Below are 22,968 nucleotides of genomic sequence, written 5' to 3' on the forward strand. Positions count from 1 at the left end.
AAACGTCATTGGCAACTGTCACTTAGATTAGTTTTGTATTTCGAAGAAGATTCGGATGGAACTAGAAAAACTAGAACTACCCGGACTGGAGCCGGAAGCTGAGGAATGTGGCCAAATCATTTTTGGTCAAACAACACCTGCTGAATAGAGCGGCAAAGGCGAAGGTGTCGTTTACCTAGTGATGGAACTGGGTTGTCGTTGATCCAGTTGTGTACGGTAAAAATTGGCATGCTGTGTTCGACACCTATAAAACCGGAACAAACCCCTCCCCCCACGAAGTAGCACCTAGCATCCCCGCTGATCGTGTCGAAGCTTACCCGGGACGACCCCGACTAAAGTATCGAAGAAGCGCTTGTACGGTCTTTCGCACATCATCAGCGACGTAGTGCTCTTGCGGTAACTACGCCCTGTCCGGCTCTTGGGACAAGGCCTTCGTGGTGATTATTGCATTCGATCGTAATATTTCGATCGTAATTTCTCGACTCACGATCGAGATTTCTCGATCGTAATATTACGATCGTAATTTGTCAATGGTAAGTCGTAATTTGTCGATAGTAGATCGAGATTTGTCGATGGTAAGTCGTAATCTTACTATCGAGAAATCTCGATCGTGAGTCGAGAAATTACGATCGTAATATTACGATCGTAATATTACGATCGAATGCAATAATCACCACGCTTGCGTCTGTGGGACTTGGCACTCTTGTATTGTCGGTTACGTTATCCGTGCACAACCGTCAGATCATGTCCGCCTCGCGATTATCAAGTTGCAGAACATCAACCTGGGGACTAATTTTTCTAAAGCGAATGCTGATGTCTTATCGTTTTCGCCATAACCTGTTCACCGACAAAAAAGGTGCCGTCGATTGGAGGCGTAGCGAAAAGAGTTGGACTCTCCGAGCAAAAAAAACACCCTGACCAGCCTTTTTATTTGGTACTGATTAATACATGTTAAATTGAATTAAATTGCCACAGGTGTTATCACTAGGGTCAGAATGTACGAGTACTTCGCACAGTACTTAGCTCGTTCTTCTCGCGATGCTTATGACGACGTATTCACCGGCCCAGACCCGATCCATTTTCTGCAAACATTACAAATTTAGTTTTATTTTAAGCTTAATTTGAATAACTCAATCGTGAAACTCACTTCCAGCATCCGCCTTCTTCATGGCTTGGTCGCTAACGTCTTGCCGCCGGTGCTCGATCAGCATTGACAAGAAGCGGGCCATCAGCGACAGGGAGCGCTGTTCCTTAGGTGGCGGCGGCTGCGTAGATAGCGTCCCGGCGGTTGATAATCCTTGCACGAGCAGCAGCAGGGACTACTGTTACGTCGTTGAAACTAAGTCGTAGTCTACCTGGTGACGAAATGTTCCCTGCAGGTTGGTTTCCGCGGCGCATCGAGGCCGGATCGAACTTCTTGACCGTTGTTGTCACCATAGCAAACCCTAAATCATCCTATTGCGACAAAATTGACTCTTCCTTGGTCTGGATCTACTTTAGTAAAGATTCCTGTTCGTTCCTTGGCCCTGAAAATTCACGGAAAAGAAAGAATTTGAAAAACATAACCTATAGCTTTTATTCGTTTCTCCTTGTACTCACCCACACGTCCCGTTCCGTGGCAGCTCCCATTCCATAGATAGGTTGTATCCGGCAGTCACTTGCTTGTCGAAGAACCATTTCTGGGCCACTGTTCCGGAATCCACTCAAGCAGGTTCAACTCCGGCTACAGGAAATTTTCCTGGGGTGCATCTTAATTTTACCGGAAAGTGATTGTGACTTCCGTCTGTTGGGACTGCGAACCAGCTTGATACTTGATAAAGAACTCGGTCCCGGTTTTATTTGCCGGTTCCTTGGAATGCTAGTGGCGGTGATGGAACCGGGTGCGCTGTCTTGAACGCCGTCTGTAGCAGGACCGGGAACGCAATCGCTACTTTTCGTGTGCGTTTTCCTTTTTTCTTGTTTGTAAACAATATGCAGCGCGCGACGACGACAACTGACAACCTGCACCACTGAAATAAATCGTAAAGTAGAATTTCGTGTTTTTTTCTATCTCGTGAATATGGATGCACATACGGATTTACCGTAGTAAATACATGCGAAATATGCTATATATGTATAGTGACCACCCCGTGATCGTGCAGCACTTTCAAAACATGGCTCGACGAATTGAGCAACGGGCCAGGTGCGACGCGAAACTCCGGCAGCAGATCTAGCACAAACAGGTATTTATAACCAGCTGAGCGAGGACATCCCGATGTGCTGACGCGTTACAATCTAGGAGCTCTCAGCTTCAGGAAATCTCTTGTCTCCACGCCACGACCAAGTTGACGGCTTACCTTCAAACACATCCCTTTGCCTCGTAGGAGTTACGCCCGCGGCTATCGGAACCATTACACACACCACAAAAAGGAGTTGCTGCTGGTTTTCCGGTACCAGGCCACGATTGACTGCCCAACAACGTGGCAACATTGCATTTAATTACAGGTGAGTATTATTTGGTAGCCCGGAACCTAACCAGGGTTTTGACTCTTACACCCAACAGGGCCAACCACGCCACCGGGCCGGTATACCACGGCTTGCTGCTTATGTGCTACCAGCACAGTAGATTCCTTTTGCGTCAACTGGTCACCTACCAGAACCTTCACTGATCCTTCAACTACATCACACCTCATCCGACAAAAAACCTCTTCTAGCCTTGAAAGTGATGAACCGATTGATGAGCTTGTTTGCGCAGCACACGGCGAACTACGCTGACTGCGTACCTTAACGGGATGAATGCGCGCGACTCTTGCAAGACAGCGCGATCTGGCGACGGAACAAGTCTTCTGGGAGATGGTTGAAGCCGTGACCAAACAGCAGCTCGAGTTCGACATATCGTTTCTGGTTCTGGACTTCATGGGGACCTGATTCCGCTGAGTTGCTAATGGTTGGACGTTACTGGACCCGGAGTCGGATGGTGAAAAGGCGGCGAAGATGAGGCGCAAAAGAACCGACTGAAGACGATAATGGGGAAGCGATGAAGGTGGGTTTGAGTTGGTGTAATTCTGAAAAGTTTCTAAAAAATATTGTTATTTACAAGGACGCGCCGGACGCACCTAACTGTCGACTCAATTAAACAGATCGTCAAGCCGGAGCAGATGAGGAAGGTTGCCTACTTGGACGGAATAGAGCGAAGGTTTCGGCGGGTCAACTAGAAACATATCTTGAACATATATCTGGACGTGATAACGGGAGCGGAACTCGGTAAATTTTTTGGCCTCAGTAGGCCTGCGCCGTTGAAAACCACTTCGTCGCGTTCTTTCCAAAAACTGATCCCTTTTTCTTCCTTCGAGGTGAATACCACAAGTTACGTGACGTGTGACACGGCCGTCCAGCAGGGCAAAACCTTTAAAATCTGGATCTCTACGCGGACTCGAAGATGCACCTGGCGGACGATTTGCTCTTCTGCTGTCGACTCAAACATCTCCCGCAAGCAAAGACACCATCGCTGATTACCGCTGCACAACAATCACTCGCGATCTTTGCAGTTGGTTGGCTGCAGAGGGAAAAATTAGTCAAAACAAATATTATACGACTAAAGTAAAAAGAGCTATATTGCACTGAATTCAGGATATCATACACGTTTCTAAAAGTAAACATGAAATGAATAAAATTTAAATCAATGACTAGTTTTAACGTAGTGTGTATTTGGTGGGTGTCTGTGCTAACCCAGTCACGAAATATTCTAGCAGAGGTGGTTCTGCCAGAACCTTGCAAGAACGGTGGAACACTAAACATTAATTTTCTACTAGAATGCTTTAAGAATAGTTAGCTCTATTAGAGCTCTGCCCTAACCTGCACAAAATAAGGTCCAAATGGAAAATAATAAAGTTTTATTTATGATTTTCCCATTTGGTTGTTTTGGGTAATTTGAATTGAACGTATGAGTACGAAAATAGTCTTTAAGTCTAGCAGATCATGCTCAGCAAAATGTGTTCATTTTTGTTTTCGCGTGTCTGCTATAAAATATTTTTTATAGCACTTTGATAGAACTGTGTTTACGTTTCCAACAGTTTTGCTTCGCCACCTTTTTTTTACTAAGTCTTTACTAGAGTACTATTGTTAAGGGGTTACATACATGTAGAAAATCACAAAATTTCATATTACAGAAAATTCACTTAATTCACTAAAAAGATGATTTTTAATCACTCCTGAAAGTTTCATGAAGATATTTCGTGACTGAACTGAGTAAGAGACGAATTAAGTTCATAATTTTGCCATGCGCAAATCGAACTGTCAAACTTTGTAAACGTTTTTCTCTAAACACCGAGTTGATTTACGGGTGCCACGATATCTCGAGATGGGATGGACCAAATTTGCTGAAATTTGGGGTGAAGACTCTCAAGACATAGCCCGAAGCCCGATTTTGAAATTTTGCTTTTTAAAAAAATACAAAAATCAAAAACTGACGATTTTTTATATGAAAAACATAAAAATATTTTTATCTTTTTTAAGAATTAAGTTTTTGAAAATCGGCCTTCGTCATGCACACATGACCGGTTTAACGAGTCTTCACCAAAATTTTGAGCCGATTTGATCAAAGCAGTGTTGAGATATCGTGGCACCCTTGCTCCGAGGCACTATTTTTATTCAAAATAATAATAAAACCTGGTTGAATTTGGTGAAACAAATTAGAAAATCATTACATAATTTCGAACGGATATATAATATCGCGTATCGAAGTTAACAATTAGAACTTTAAAATAACCTTTTGATTTAAGATAACTATTTCAGTAAACATCCTCAAATAGTTTTTCAAAATCATTCAGAAAAAAATCACCATTACAGACTTTTTAAAAACCTTAATTATAACGGTAACTATTTGACAAATAATCATCCAAGTCCGCCAGTTGAACCATTTGAATTTTAAAATTACCTTATGATTTAGGGTAACCATTTGAGAAAACATCTGCAAATAGTTTTTTAATGTTATGAAGAAAATTGTTTACCATTACAAACATTAAAATAACTCTATTACTTATGGGGACCATTTGACAAATAGTCATCAAGGTCCGCCAAATAACATTATTACAAATGGTGACCATATCTCATAAGGTTTTTTTAAGTTCCACACTACAATCGATATAGTTTTCGTTTATCCGGGATGTTGTGATTTTTATGCTCGAGAATGAAGCTGTGGATTTTTTCAAAACTGTCTTTTTAATCTTTCCTTTTCTATAACAATTTTATCTTGCAATTCTAACAGTACCGTCAGTAAGGGTGACTGTGGGCAAAAACGATACAAATCGCGTAATTTCCAAATATCTTAAACAACTTAAACGACAAACTTTTAACGATAGATTGTTCTTGGATAGTTTACCAATATTTTCCAAAAAAAAATTGACCGAATCTCATCCCTTAGAGGGGGTGACATTGGATCAAATGAAACTACAGTTATGCTCAAATACAAAGACTCAAAGGTTCAAAACAAGTGATTCGACAGTGTTACTTGTTCAAGGAAATCGTATTGACGTGCTAAAATGTTGGAAGGGGACTTTTGTAAACATTTAGGAAGCTTTGAAGCCATTTAAAAAAAAGCCGCTTTCACCCAATCTCAATTCCAGACTTACTAATGGTAAAGCTGCAAAAAATATAGTTTTGAGAAAACTAAATTCATTGTACAATTGATAAAAATAAATCAAACAGTTTCGAAGGTAAAAAAGCATTTTTTTTAAATAAAGCATATTGTTTGATTTCTATTGTTATAAGTTTTAAATTGTTTTTTTCGAATTAGGTTTTTTTTTTAATTCTTCATTCAAATTTTCAAAAACCTATCAATTTCACTTTTTATAAATGTAAAAGTAAAAGTTATATTAATAAGGTCTAATTTTGTTGTCATCTTGCTCCTGCTTCTGGAAAATTGAAGATGACAAACACATTCTCTGAAACTCATTTTAATTCTAATATTATGGAATGAAATGTTTAAAAATTTTATTAAATACACAGTAAAACAATCATGGTAACATCCCATATGGGAATGATGCAAGATTTGTTTTGAGAAAAAATGTTGAATTTTACCTCTGGTAATGTGTAAATTTTCCTCTGACATTCACACTTTTTTCAATTTCAAAACATGTTCAAAAAAATAACCTGTATCTTTTTGGGATCAATTCCTAGCAACTTTTCGATGTTCTATAAAGTAGTTCCCGGATCCAAACCAATAAGAAACTTAAGAATAGGAAAATTTGACAGGGTTTTGGGAAATTTTCTATAAGAAGATGTGAAAAGTTACAATTCTCCATAGTAAATTGATTAACTTTCCATACAAACTTCAGATCAAAACTGGAGTAACTAAACCATAACCAAAAAGCTCAAAATTTCAGGCTAGCTTCTGGGGTCATTAAACTTTTAACATAAACCGATTTTTTCGAAAACAATATTTTTTTTTTTTTTGTATCAAGACTAACGACTACCGATTTCACCAATGTTTAATTTTCAATTCAATTCGGTTTTATTGGTGAATTATCAATATACAATAAGTTCTTTTGAAATACATAACAGAGTTTTGGAGTTCCTTTCAGCTGTGTGTTACATCATAATCCATTTTGGAACAATTGTTGCTTGGAGTTAAGGGGTTACCGAAAGTAAGAAAAAGATAAGAAAAAAAACTTACTAAAATTGCAAGGGAAAGGGGATAGAAATAGAGAAAGCTTAAAACTAGATCACAATTTTTTATCCTTTATAGATGTGCTTGATCATCAGCTCCCCGAGGGCCAGAAATTGCTCCGCCTTGTTACGGCAGGTCCGAAACCGCGTCATCATCTCCCCCGCGAGAGCAAAGAACTCCGGCAGGGTGAAGAGATCTTCCGCGGTGACTCCTTGCTGGGTCGCATCGCCGCTACCGGCAGCGACCACGCTCGCAAACGACCGCCCCCATCCAGGAGGGAACGCTGGGTTGTCCGCTGGAACCGTACGCTGGCCAGCTGCAGGAACGGCTGCGCTCGTACTTCGCTGAGGAGGATGGGACGCTGCTGCTTTCTTCTTCCTCTTTTCCTGCTCCTCGAGGTAGGACTTCCGCGCGACGCATCCGCGGTAATTACCGGTATGGTTACCGCCGCAGTTCGCGCACTTGATGCGCGCCTTGGTTTGCTCTGCCTTGTCCCCCAGGTCCGCCTTGCACGGCAGTGCACACGCCTCAGAGAGGTGTGTTTCACCGCACTTCACACAGCGGGGCGGGAGGTTGCAGTTCCGCGAGCCGTGGCCGAATTTCTGGCAACGGTGGCATTGTGCTGCGTCCGACGGGTTCTTTGAGTAGAACCGCCAGTTTACCCAAAAACCGTCCAACGCCTTAGTCCGCCGCAGGTCTTGAAGTTTGACGGTGCCGCGATCGAAGTACAACAGGTACAGTGTGTGAGGACTTTTATGTCACGCGGCGTTATTCCGACACCCGAGAGGTGCTCCTTGAGGACGGAGGTCGGGCGGTCTTGGTACCCCTGCAAGACGATCTTAACAGCTGTCTTCTGCACGGGGTCGAATGTGTAGAATTTGAAGTTTTTATGCTTCAATTTCTCCACAACCAGGTCGAAGTTCTTTTGGTCAAATGTGAACACTTGCACTGACGATTTACCTATTTTGAGGCAGTACACGAGGCCTTCCAGCTGCTCGTCAACATCGTCCGCCAACGTGTCCAAAACGAAAATTGGTGGTGGTCGTCGTTCCTTTGGAGTAATTACTTTTTTTGGCGAAATCACTTTCTTCCGTGTACGACCATCGTCGTCGTCGTCGTCGGTAGTGCTACCGTCGGTGTTGTTGTTGTTGTTTTCCTCGTCACTCAGTCTCGCGAACTTGTTACTGGTGGGAATGTTGGCGGATGTTGAAGCGCCATCGGTCGACGGATTGCCGGAACACGAAAAAAAAAGTGTGCGAGAAATCGTGAATTTCGATTCATGAATTCGTGAATAATTTTGTGCATGATTTCGTGATACCTTTCATGATTTCATGAATTTTATTCATGAAATCGTGCATAAAAATGCATGAATTTATGAATTTAATTCATGGCAAAAATATTTTTACGAATATTCATGAATTTTCCTTCATGAAATCATGCATATCACTATTCATGATTTCATGACTGATTTTCATGAAGTCATGACTAAACTTCATGAATTCATGAAAAATATTCATGATTTTACGATTATTTATGCATGCGTAAATTTTACGTCGTAAAATTTTATTCGCGAATTTATGAATTATGTTTTTCATGATTCATGAAAGTTTACATGTTTTCATGAATAAAATGCATGAATTCGTGCATAACATTCATGGGTTTATGAATTTGTATCCATGTTTATGATGAGTGATCTTGATCAATCAAGAACAGTTTCGTTCGAACTGTCAAGTTTGTTTTTCGCTTGCCAGTTCATCCGCGTGTTTATTTGCCACGAAGTCAATCGCGTTGTGACTTGTCGCGTCCTGTTGTGTTTGCCGGTAAAAGTGACCGTGATTTGCGGACCCGGGATTTGGAGGTGCTGTCCACCGGAACCGGGAAAAGATCTGCGGCCGTTCCGTTGGAAATGGCAACGGAGCCAAGGGCTAGCAGGAAGAGGACCGAGCTGCAGGAGGAGGACCGAGTGGCAGTAGGAGAACCGAGCGCGGGAGGAGGACCAGGCGGCAGGAGGAGGACCGAGCAGCAAGAGTAGGACCGAGTGGCAGGAGGAGGAACGAGCGCGGGAGGAGGACCAGGCGGCAGAAGGAGGGCCGAGCGGCAGGAGGAGTAACAAGGTAAGAGACAGAACAGTTCCCGGTTTGTTTCGATTGTCGAATCAAGGGGAACATGGTCCATAAGACAGTTCCCGTGTTTTATCTCCGCGTGTGACAGTTTCTTGGTCGTGGACTCGTAGGGATCTCGGTTTTCTGTCAATTGCCGGAGCATTCTACGCGTGTGACAGACAGTGAGGTTTGTTTTGGTTTTGGAAACGAAAAAATCCCGTTTTTTTTATCGGTTCTCGTGGATGCGCTTAGTGACATTTCGGTGCTTTGTTTTGAGCTAGAAATGGGGACATAGGTAAAGTATGTTAATAATTTTAATGATTTTAATATTGTAAGCATATTATTTTAAAGTATTTAACATATTTAAAGTATTTGAAGTTAATAACGTATTTTAATAATTTTCAGCATTTCAATTTTCTTAGGTACTTTAATTTTGTAAAGACTTTTAAGTTTTTTGAAATATTATTATTTTTGGGTATGTTAAGTATGCTAATGAATTTAGGAATTTTTATTTTAACAGGTATGTTAATATTGTGACTTTTAAAAGTATCTAAGTATTTCAAGTATTTTAAATATTTTAAGTGTTTAGAGTTTGTTGAGTGTTGAAATAATTTTAAGCATTTAATTTTTTCCAGGTATTTTAATATTGTAAGTATTAAAAATATTTTAAGTATTTGAAATATTTATTTTTTAAGTATATTCATTTGTTCAGGTATTTTAATATTAAGTGTTTTTAAAGTTTTCAAGTATTTCAAGTATTTGAAATAATTGAAGTGTTTAAAGTTTGTTAAGCTTTTAAATAATTTTAAGCAATTAATTTTTATAGGTATTTTAATATTTCAAGAACTTGAAATATTTTAAGTATTTTTAAGTTTTTAACATATTTAAAGTAATTAAAGAATTTTAATAATTTTAAGTATTTTCAGTATTTTAAGTATTTAAAGTATTTTAGGTATTTTAGGTATTTTAAGTATTTTAAGTATTTTAAGTATTTTAAGTATTTTAAGTATTTTAAGTATTTTAATTATTTTAAGTTTTTCAAGTATTTCAAGTATTTCAAGTATTTTAAGTATTTTAAATATTTTAAGTATTTTAAGTATTTTAAGTATTTTAAGTATTTTAAGTATTTTAAGTATTTTAAGTATTTTAAGTATTTTAAGTATTTTAAGTATTTTAATTATTTTAAGTATTTTAAGTATTTTAAGTATTTTAAGTATTTTAGGTATTTCAAGTATTTTAAGTATTTTAAGTATTTTAAGTATTTTAAGTATTTTAAGTATTTTAAGTATTTTAAGTATTTTAAGTATTTTAAGTATTTTAATTATTTTAAGTTTTTCAAGTATTTCAAGTATTTTAAGTATTTTAAGTATTTTAAGTATTTTAAGTATTTTAAGTATTTTAAGTATTTTAAGTATTTTAAGTATTTTAAGTATTTTAAGTATTTTAAGTATTTTAAGTATTTTAAGTATTTTAAGTATTTTAAGTATTTTAAGTATTTTAAGTATTTTAAGTATTTTAAGTATTTTAAGTATTTTAAGTATTTTAAGTATTTTAAGTATTTTAAGTATTTTAAGTATTTTAAGTATTTTAAGTATTTTAAGTATTTTAAGTATTTTAAGTATTTTAAGTATTTTAAGTATTTTAAGTATTTTAAGTATTTTAAGTATTTTAAGTATTTTAAGTATTTTAAGTATTTTAAGTATTTTAAGTATTTTAAGTATTTTAAGTATTTTAAGTATTTTAAGTATTTTAAGTATTTTAAGTATTTTAAGTATTTTAAGTATTTTAAGTATTTTAAGTATTTTAAGTATTTTAAGTATTTTAAGTATTTTAAGTATTTTAAGTATTTTAAGTTTTTTAAGTATTTAAAGTATTTAAAGTATTTAAAGTATTTAAAAAATTTAAAGTATTTAAAGTATTTAAAGTATTCAAAGTATTTAAAGTATTTAAAGAATTTAAAGTATTTAAAGTTTCTAAAGTATTTAAAGTATTTTAAGTAATTAAAGTATTTAAAGTATTTAAAGTATTTAAAGTATTTAAAGTATTTAAAGTATTTAAAGTATTTAAAGTATTTAAAGTATTTAAAGTATTTAAAGTATTTAAAGTATTTAAAGTATTTAAAGTATTTAAAGTATTTAAAGTATTTAAAGTATTTAAAGTATTTAAAGTATTTAAAGTATTTAAAGTATTTAAAGTATTTAAAGTATTTAAAGTATTTAAAGTATTTAAAGTATTTAAAGTATTTAAAGTATTTAAAGTATTTAAAGTATTTAAAGTATTTAAAGTATTTAAAGTATTTAAAGTATTTAAAGTATTTAAAGTATTTAAAGTATTTAAAGTATTTAAAGTATTTAAAGTATCTAAAGTATTTAAAGTATTTAAAGTATTTAAAGTATTTAAAGTATTTACAGTATTCAAAGAATTTAAAGTATTTAAAGTATTTAAAGTATTTAAAGTATTCAAAGTATTCAAAGTATTTAAAGTATTTTAAGTATTTAAAGTATTTAAAGTATTTAAAGTATTTAAAGTATTTGAAGTATTTGAAGTATTTAAAGTATTTAAAGTATTTAAAGTATTTAAAGTATTTAAAGTATTTAAAGTATTTAAAGTATTTAAAGTATTTGAAGTATTTGAAGTATTTGAAGTATTTTAAGTATTCTAAGAATTTTAATTACTTTAAGTAAAGAGTTTAAAACTCTATAATAAAGTATACAAAAAAAGTATTTTAGGTATTTCAAGTTTTTTAAGTTTTATGAGTATTTTATTTATTTTATGTATTTTGCGTATTTAAATTATTTTGAGTTTGTGAAGTATTTAATTTATTTTGCGTGTTTTTAATAGTTTGAGTTTTTGAAGTTTTGAAAGATTTTTATTTTGTTGAGTATTTTAAGAATTTCGGTGTTTTTTTTAATTTTCAATTCAACTCTCTATGACTCTATTTGCGTCAAATTAAAGTGTTTGATCATCTGCATTTACAAAAATAAATCCTTTTATTGTAATTAATCACTTTATTGTAATTGGAGTTATTAATGAGACAAAAAAATTATGGCTTTATTATACGAATTATCGATTATTCTATTATTAGTTCATCAGACAATCGAGTCTGGACTGTACAAGAAATCCCTTAGGTCTTTTTGTATTTAATTTAAGTTTTCTAATCTAATCTAATCGAACACAAGCGCAGCCAGTCCGAAGAAAGCATCCTGGAAGAACTTGTGGTTAGATTACGCCCCAAGTTCTTTCTTGTCAATATTAATTATTGCAGTACACTTGAGTAACCCCGAAAATGTATTGCAAAAATTAAAGCGGCCAGGCCTACTGCGTTGCATTAACCGCAGAGACAGATTTTGTGAACGGACCACATTTCACAGAATCAACAGGGGAGGAAGGATGCGTGGACATACCGTACCAAACGCTCCGAATAAGTTGGGTGTGATGTGTTAGTGTAAATTGGCAATTATTTATATTTTTAGGAGGGAAGTGGAAATGGGAAAATTGGGGTTGGGGAAATTGGGATTGGGGAATGGGAAAGTGAGAAAGGGGTAGGAGGGTTATTGAATTTATAATATTATATTATAAAAAAGGGGAATATAGTCAAATAGCAAATAATGATGGAAAGCTCTCACCAAGGAACAGCAAATCTTCAAAAGACACAGCCAGGTGGGTGGGGTCCCGATCGTCAGACCCTAAATTCTTGATAAAAAAACAGACCTCATCTAGCCAAAACTGCCTTTTCATCCGACGACGACACTTGAGGAATTGAAGAGAGCTGGTCCAGATAATCACGAAAGCTCCGCTTCCAAAACTTCCACTGGTCATCATCAGAAAATTTTCGTTGATCTTCATAATGTTAAAATACTTTTTTTTTCACAAAAAAATGGGTGAAAAAACGACAGCTAAAAATTTTCGCTTCCCTTTTTGTATTTAATTTAAGTTTTCGTTGTATTTTTGTATAGTAACGATTGGTACCCAATTAACGTTTCCGAAATGCTCATGTCAAGTTTTTGAATGTTGGTTTTACTAAATTTATGATTGTATTTTTAATTTATTTAAAGCATTTTTGAACATCACATAACTGGGACCTTTGTAAATTCAGAATTCTTCCGCAGTGACCGGTAATCGGTTCCAAGGTGGCCAGATGGAGCCAGAGTACATTGGCATCACATACAATGGCTACAGTTTTAAATTTCATGAATTTTAATATGTCACATAACAGGGTTCCTTGCACATTCCGAAATGTCCCCAGTGACCACCGGTAACCAGTGACCGGTTCCAAAGTGGCCAGGTGGGGAAAGATTACATTGGCATCACATAAAATGGCCAAAGATTTGAATTTCATGAATTTTGATATGTCACATGACAGGGTTCCTTGCACATTCCGAAATGTCCCCAGTGACCACCGGTAACCAGTGACCGGTTCCAAAGTGGCCAGGTGGGGCCAGATTTCATTGGCATCACATAAAATGGCCAAAGATTTGAATTTCATGAATTTTGATATGTCACATGACAGGGTTCCTTGCACATTCCGAAATGTCCCCAGTGACCACCGGTAACCGGTGACCGGTTCCAAAGTGGCCAGGTGGGGAAAGATTACATTGGCATCACATAAAATGGCCAAAGATTTGAATTTCATAAATTTTGATATGTCACATGACAGGGTTCCTTGCACATTCCGAAATGTCCCCAGTGACCACCGGTAACCGGTGACCGGTTCCAAAGTGGCCAGGTGGGGCCAGATTTCATTGGCATCACATAAAATGGCCAAAGATTTGAATTTCATGAATTTTGATATGTCACATGACAGGGTTCCTTGCACATTCCAAAATGTCCCCAGTGACCACCGGTAACCGGTGACCGGTTCCAAAGTGGCCAGGTGGGGAAAGATTACATTGGCATCACATAAAATGGCCAAAGATTTGAATTTCATGAATTTTGATATGTCACATGACAGGGTTCCTTGCACATTCCGAAATGTCCCCAGTGACCACCGGTAACCGGTGACCGGTTCCAAAGTGGCCAGGTGGGGCCAGATTACATTGGCATCACATAAAATGGCCAAAGATTTGAATTTCATGAATTTTGATATGTCACATGACAGGGTTCCTTGCACATTCCGAAATGTCCCCAGTGACCACCGGTAACCGGTGACCGGTTTAAATGAGGCCAAGTGGGGCCAGAGTGCATTGGCATCACATACAATGGCCACAGTTTTAAATTTAATGAATTTTGATATGTCACAAGACAGGGTTCCTTGCACATTCCGATATGTCCCCAGCGACCACCGGTAATCGGTGACCGGTTCCAAAGTGGCCAGGTGGGGCCAGATTACATTGGCATCACATAAAATGGCCAAAGATTTGAATTTCATGAATTTTGATATGTCACATGACAGGGTTCCTTGCACATTCCGAAATGTCCCCAGTGACCACCGGTAACCGGTGACCGGTTCCAAAGTGGCCAGGTGGGTCCAGATTTCATTGGCATCACATAAAATGGCCAAAGATTTGAATTTCATGAATTTTGATATGTCACAAGGCAGGGTTCCTTGCACATTCCGAAATGTCCCCAGTGACCACCGGTAACCAGTGACCGGTTCCAAAGTGGCCAAGTGGGGCCAGAGTGCATTGGCATCACATACAATGGCCACAGTTTTAAATTTAATGAATTTTGATATGTCACAAGACAGGGTTCCTTGCACATTCCAAAATGTCCCCAGCGACCACCGGTAATCGGTGACCGGTTCCAAAGTGGCCAGGTGGGGCCAGATTACATTGGCATCACATAAAATGGCCAAAGATTTGAATTTCATGAATTTTGATATGTCACATGACAGGGTTCCTTGCACATTCCGAAATGTCCCCAGTGACCACCGGTAACCGGTGACCGGTTTAAATGAGGCCAAGTGGGGCCAGAGTGCATTGGCATCACATACAATGGCCACAGTTTTAAATTTAATGAATTTTGATATGTCACAAGACAGGGTTCCTTGCACATTCCGATATGTCCCCAGCGACCACCGGTAATCGGTGACCGGTTCCAAAGTGGCTAGGTGGGGCCAGATTACATTGGCATCACATAAAATGGCCAAAGATTTGAATTTCATGAATTTTGATATGTCACATGACAGGGTTCCTTGCACATTCCGAAATGTCCCCAGCGACCACCGGTAATCGGTGACCGGTTCCAAAGTGGCCAGGTGGGGCCAGATTACATTGGCATCACATAAAATGGCCAAAGATTTGAATTTCATGAATTTTGATATGTCACATGACAGGGTTCCTTGCACATTCCGAAATGTCCCCAGTGACCACCGGTAACCGGTGACCGGTTCCAAAGTGGCCAGGTGGGGAAAGATTACATTGGCATCACATAAAATGGCCAAAGATTTGAATTTCATGAATTTTGATATGTCACATGACAGGGTTCCTTGCACATTCCGAAATGTCCCCAGTGACCACCGGTAACCGGTGACCGGTTCCAAAGTGGCCAGGTGGGGCCAGATTACATTGGCATCACATAAAATGGCCAAAGATTTGAATTTCATGAATTTTGATATGTCACATGACAGGGTTCCTTGCACATTCCGAAATGTCCCCAGTGACCACCGGTAACCGGTGACCGGTTTAAATGAGGCCAAGTGGGGCCAGAGTGCATTGGCATCACATACAATGGCCACAGTTTTAAATTTAATGAATTTTGATATGTCACAAGACAGGGTTCCTTGCACATTCCGATATGTCCCCAGCGACCACCGGTAATCGGTGACCGGTTCCAAAGTGGCCAGGTGGGGCCAGATTACATTGGCATCACATAAAATGGCCAAAGATTTGAATTTCATGAATTTTGATATGTCACATGACAGGGTTCCTTGCACATTCCGAAATGTCCCCAGTGACCACCGGTAACCGGTGACCGGTTCCAAAGTGGCCAGGTGGGTCCAGATTTCATTGGCATCACATAAAATGGCCAAAGATTTGAATTTCATGAATTTTGATATGTCACAAGGCAGGGTTCCTTGCACATTCCGAAATGTCCCCAGTGACCACCGGTAACCAGTGACCGGTTCCAAAGTGGCCAAGTGGGGCCAGAGTGCATTGGCATCACATACAATGGCCACAGTTTTAAATTTAATGAATTTTGATATGTCACAAGACAGGGTTCCTTGCACATTCCAAAATGTCCCCAGCGACCACCGGTAATCGGTGACCGGTTCCAAAGTGGCCAGGTGGGGCCAGATTACATTGGCATCACATAAAATGGCCAAAGATTTGAATTTCATGAATTTTGATATGTCACATGACAGGGTTCCTTGCACATTCCGAAATGTCCCCAGTGACCACCGGTAACCGGTGACCGGTTTAAATGAGGCCAAGTGGGGCCAGAGTGCATTGGCATCACATACAATGGCCACAGTTTTAAATTTAATGAATTTTGATATGTCACAAGACAGGGTTCCTTGCACATTCCGATATGTCCCCAGCGACCACCGGTAATCGGTGACCGGTTCCAAAGTGGCCAGGTGGGGCCAGATTACATTGGCATCACATAAAATGGCCAAAGATTTGAATTTCATGAATTTTGATATGTCACATGACAGGGTTCCTTGCACATTCCGAAATGTCCCCAGTGACCACCGGTAACCGGTGACCGGTTCCAAAGTGGCCAGGTGGGTCCAGATTTCATTGGCATCACATAAAATGGCCAAAGATTTGAATTTCATGAATTTTGATATGTCACAAGGCAGGGTTCCTTGCACATTCCGAAATGTCCCCAGTGACCACCGGTAACCAGTGACCGGTTCCAAAGTGGCCAAGTGGGGCCAGAGTGCATTGGCATCACATACAATGGCCACAGTTTTAAATTTAATGAATTTTGATATGTCACAAGACAGGGTTCCTTGCACATTCCAAAATGTCCCCAGTGACCACCGGTAACCGGTGACCGGTTCCAAAGTGGCCAGGTGGGGCCATAGTACATTGGAATCACATAAAATGTGCTCCGTTTTTTTCACAAAACAGGATTCCTTGTCAATTCCGGTATGTGCCCCCAGTGGCACGATATGGTAAATGTACAGAAAAAGTAATCCGGAAATTGTGAAAATCGTACCATGAAATCGTGAATATTACGAGTTTTACTTTACGAATTTTTGAACTATGCATATTGGGCACGAATAAGCCAGGAGCCGTGAATAAATATGCATGATTAGACATGCCCGAATACACTCGTAAACGTGAATTAAATTCATGAGTTCATAAAAAAAAAAAAATCACGAATTCATGAAATTTATGCATGATTTCATGAAGTTTATACATGATTTCTCGAATTTTTTTACGCCTTCAAAAACAAATCATAAAAAATATTCCAGAACTCATGAATTTTGTGCACGAATTCATGAATAAAATTCACGATTTCATGATTTATTTACATTTTTTCATGAATTGTGAGCATGAAATCGCGAATATTTTTACGCCTTCATTTACAAATCGTAAAAATAATTCGAGATTTCATGAATTTTGTGCACGAAGTCATGCATAAAAATTCATGATTTCATGAATTTTATGCATGAAATCATGAATTTTAATTCACGAGGTATATTTTTTGATCGTAATCATGAATTTTTATTCATAAAATCGTGAATATTTTCACGACTTCATGCATCCATTTCATGAAATCATGAATATTATTCACGTTTACGAGTGAAATCGGTCATGGAAAGTCATGCATATTTATTCACGATTCCTGGATAATTCGTGCCCATTATGCATAGTTCAAAAATTCGTAAAGCAAAAATCGCGATATTCACGATTTCATGGTACGATTTGCATGATTTTCGGAAACCTTTTTTTTCCGTGAAGTAGCTGAACGGAGCCTAATAGGGCTGCGATCCTGGACGCGGTAATTAGCGTGTAATAATTTCGGGTCGAATCCTTTGGCGCACACACTCCCCGGCGCGATGGCGGACGACGCGGCGTTGGGTTGTTTACCTTTTTGCACACGGCCGGTAGACGAACTTCGCGGGTTTTTCGAGGCCGCACTCGAACTGCCACGGCCACGGCCGGCCCTTGGCATGCTGCAGGAGCAAACTCGCGGCTAATCCCGGTAAATTACGGCGAAAAATTTCGAAAAAACGATGGAGCACTGAGCACTTGACTGCTACTTGCACTCGTGCGTACACGGAGGTGAATGTTTAATTTTTTAACATTGAAAATCGGACTTTTAGTTGCTAATTAATCGACATTAGAAAATGGAGTTGTTTGGGTAAGACTTAAAAAAGTGCAATTTTCAACTTTTTTTTTTTTTTTTTTTGCAAAATCGCGATAACTCGTTATGTTTATAAGCAAACCCCTTATGTATGCAAATGAATTTTTGTGTAATTGTCTACTCTACAACTTTGTAGAACATTATTACACTCTAAAAAATAACCCTGCAAAGTTAGAAGAAACACGAAATTTTAAAATGAAAAATTTTGTTCTAAATGAAAAAAATGACCCTTCTGGGTCAATGTAGATTCGAAAAGTACATTAAATTTCCCTTAAAATGACATGTTCCAAAAAAAATTACAGTCGAGTAACGGAAAATGGGAGAGTTTTTAAAACTTTTTTAGTGTTTTTTTTTTTCGATGAAAAATACGTTTTTTTTCTGAATTCTGAGTACGCCATCAAATCGGGCGTCTTATTTTACATAAAAGTCCCTTTGACACCAAATTTCTATCTCATCACCGTTTCAGGCTGCAAATTTTTGAAAAACACCTCTTTTTTCGCATGTTCAAAAATTGAAGGGGTCGTACCGCCCCTCCGTCACGAGATATCAAAAAACGGACCTCGGATTCGTGATCAGGGACAAAAGTTACTCTCAGGACAAAGTTTCACGCAAATCGAAGAGGGGTAGGGGCAACTTCTCCCGATTTCGTGTGAGTTGGTAGAGAATTACCCTATTTAAACTTTAAAGAAACCCAATGACCCAATCTCACCCCACAGACCCAATGTCATCCCTTATGACGGAACTTTTGTTTTTAAGAAATGACAAAAAATGACAAAAAAACAATCAAAGTTGAAATAAAAATATTAAATTTATCAACCATTACGACCATTCGAAACTAATTAGCTCACAAAACCGATAAAAAAAACCATTCTCACCATGAAGTAAAGTGACCTGCAACGATTCATCATTCAGCATTCAAGCAGTACAGATGCAATTGCTACTCAACTCAACACAGATCGCCAGATCTGAAACTGCATCTTGGTGGTACAAATCGTCAAGTTCTCAGGCGACGATCCCTAAACCATTCCGCCACCTCTTAAGATTTCTTAGGCGAGGGGTAAAATTGCCATGACATTATGCCAACTGCTGCTCCACATATCACCAAAGACAATGCTGCGACTGTTGCTGCTAGAATGATGATTATGAGATAGGTCTCGACTTAAATGCCTTCTTTATGCTCAAGTTTGGAATTTGTTTTCGCTTTCTCATGCATTCCATGACTTCCAGCTTTGACTCGATGGAGTTTGCTTCAGTTTCACAACAAGCCGTCAATCCATCTATTGGGTGTTCTGAAACTTTTCAATCGTCGATGGTTTTGGGAGTCGTCCATAAATAGCTTTTAAAAAAGCGGTGTTTTTTTGTCAAGAAACCAAGTCGTCATTTAAGGCCAACCCCCCTTAAGGGTCGCTGTTTGATCAATAAAGTGTCGGCTGCGTGAATAAACTGTGAGCTATTAGGCTAATTTTAGTAGCTCCCCTTTACAGGTAACTTGACAGGCAGGCAAACCATCTAAAGTAGCTGCTCTATTGTGACACTTGAGGTCAAAGGCATCATGAGTACCGCCGTGACCGACCGAACCGACGAGGGGCCCCCCAAACTGGAGCACTTCGAAAACAGAACCCCTCTTTGTACGCACGTGGAGTAAACACGGAGGGGCGACCTTTCGGAAAGACCCCTTTGAGGAACAATAAAAGATCCGGGGTCTGACCGTGAACGGGCGCATCTTTCGGTTGATAGGACCCCGACATTCTTTGTCAAGATGAGAATCCGATTGAACCTGTCGCTTGGGGGTCACACTATTTTTGGGGGTTTAAAAATAACTAGACGTTAGAGCGTTGAGTCGTGAGGGTCGTTTTAGGTACTTAAGGGCAATAAACTAGATTGTGGCATTTGAACAACACCTTGGCAAGCTTAAGTTTAAGGCTCACGACAAAATCGAATGCATTTCAAATGCTGTGGTGCGTTTAATTACCTTTCCACGAAGCCAAAATATCAACCACGTTAAAACATTTCATCAGGTTTTCAAGGTTAGTGAGATTTTTCATGAATGCTTCAAGACGAAGAAATCCAGAAAAAAAATTGTTCGCTATTATTAGAATATGGTCAAACAATCGTATTTCAATCATTTGACAACCAAGCCTACGCCATAAAACATGCGTTCAAGATCACATAAAACCAACCACGCTGAAAAAAATTAACATCTTCTTCCTGCCCCTTTGATGCCGACGCATTGCTGTCTAATCTGCGCTCAAATTACTGGCGTCAATTGCGCTCATTTTGTATACTTTACACTTTTTTATGACCCTCACAAATGACGGCGGCGCTGCAACATTGGACCTGCTCTCAGGTGATTCGATGTGTGCTCCTATTTGCGTGCGGTTTGCGATTTGAACTTTGGTGACGCGTGAGTTGAACTATGCGAATCTATGCAAGGTCAAAGTTTTTTGTATGTTGATTCTTACAGATATTGACGCCATTTCAATTTAGTTGTTAATGGTTGTAAATTGTCAAGAAGACAAATTGAGAGGTTCGTCGCTTGTTCGCGCCTAAGTCTTTAGCAGCGGTTGGCCCAATTGCAGCTTGAGAACCATTCCTAAACCGTACTTCAAGGGCACTTTGGCCAATTTGGAGCTTAATCTGTCCATCAGCGGTCGTAGCACTAATGCAAATTATGAGACACTGCTGATGCAAATTTGCCGGAGAGACTCGAGTTTCGAACTCTTGATGGACTATGTAAGGCTCGGCCACCAAGTGGCGCACAATGGAATGCTGGACGGCGGCAGTTCATCTGATACACCGGAGCAGCAATTGCCGTGCAAATGTGGATGGCCACCGCGTTTAATTGGCAGCTCCGGTAGGCCGCCGCCGTCGTCTCTGGGAGTCACGGCGAGACAACCTTGGCCGCCGACAGTGCGAAAAATTCCGAAAGCAAATTCGTTTCGACACGTCTCCGGATCAAACTCATCAAGACGAAGGGGGAGATGGCAGCGTCTGACGTTTGGAGTGATTCTTGGAGAGTGAGTTTGGAGTGAGTCTTGGTGGTCTTCGGAAGTTTACAAATTTTATGAAAACTAACCTGATTGACTGAAGTGATTTTGCCAATATTACTTTTAACTCTGGTTGTTTAGCACTATTCTAACAAATGGTTTTGTAAAAGTTTTGATAGAAACGTGCTTGGTCACTCCTCATTAAGCTATTTATTACTTGATATTAGTTGAAAACGCTTTTCAAAAACTGTAATCTAACATTAGATGCCCGATGTAATTATTCTTATATCTGTAAATATGGGTACGAAACGGAACATCTTGCTAAACGAACAAACAACGAATCAATATGATATAATCAGTTATCCACAAAATGATAACTGTGACTGTGATGTCAAAACTGTGTTATTTGATGAACTCTAACATCAACTTTTGATTTCCTTAAATTCTAGCAAAACTTTATATAAAATATCGATTGTTTTGATAATAACAGCTTTTTTGAGATCTAAAGAATGCCATTCACTAGCATTTCAGTCCAAATTTGTGCGATTCATTAGCAAAAACTAGTGTCCGGAATTCGAAGCAAAAGTGTCCGGATTTCGAATCAGCTTTTATCAGTGTCCGGGATACGAAGCACAACAAGTCATCTTAATTTTTAAATCTTAATGAAAAATTGTTAGAAAGACATATTTTGCATGCATTCTCTTAAAGCTGACTATTTATACTACATCCTGATGACATTTCAACATTTCCAACATGTTACATGATTTTTTGCCAGCTATAACAAAAGTGATATGCTACTAAGTGTCTGGATTTCGAATCATGACGTTACTTGTTACTGCATTCTTTCTTACATGAAAAGTTCTTCAATTTTTTTTTGAATTGAACATAGAAAAAATGATGAGAATTAAATAATTTTTGCAAGTTTTCATGAATTTCTAATATTAAAAAAAAAGTGGAAAAAAGTTTGTGAATATGTTGAAATTTTATTTGATTTCATTACCATTTTCTCCTTAAGATGAACTGATTCCTGAAAAATGCTAAATTTATGCACATTTAGGGGAACTATACCGTTTTCAGCCTATTTCTATTCTATTATCAGCACTTTAATCATGAATTGCAGCTTTCATGAAGTGTTGTTGACTGTTTCAGATAGTAAATAGCTCAAATAAAAGCGAGCAAGCAACTCTCCAAAGTTATTACATCTGAAAATGTTGATTTAATAGCGGAAAACGGCAAAAATTATGAGAATTGGTCTAACGGTTGAGAGTGATTAAAATGGGTATATTTCCCCTAATTAATTTCAAAATTTCATACAAATTCAATGTACTTAAAATTACTAAAACGTATATTATAATTATTGAGTACTCTTTAAAACAAACCAAAAAATCTCAAAAATTACAAAAATTACAAAAATTACAAAAATTACAAAAATTACAAAAATTACAAAAATTACAAAAATTACAAAAATTACAAAAATTACAAAAATTACAAAAATTACAAAAATTACAAAAATTACAAAAATTACAAAATTACAAAATTACAAAATTACAAAATTACAAAAATTACAAAAATTACAAAATTACAAAAATTACAAAAATTACAAAATTACAAAATTACAAAAATTACAAAATTACAAAAATTACAAAATTACAAAAATTACAAAATTACAAAATTACAAAATTACAAAATTACAAAAATTACAAAAATTACAAAATTACAAAAATTACAAAATTACAAAATTACAAAATTACAAAATTACAAAATTACAAAAATTACAAAATTACAAAATTACAAAAATTACAAAATTACAAAAATTACAAAATTACAAAAATTACAAAATTACAAAATTACAAAAATTACAAAATTACAAAAATTACAAAATTACAAAATTACAAAAATTACAAAATTACAAAAATTACAAAAATTACAAAAATTACAAAATTACAAAATTACAAAATTACAAAAATTACAA

The sequence above is a fragment of the Culex quinquefasciatus genome, chromosome 3 (assembly GCF_015732765.1).
Source record: "Culex quinquefasciatus strain JHB chromosome 3, VPISU_Cqui_1.0_pri_paternal, whole genome shotgun sequence".
Lineage (NCBI taxonomy): Eukaryota > Metazoa > Arthropoda > Insecta > Diptera > Culicidae > Culex > Culex quinquefasciatus.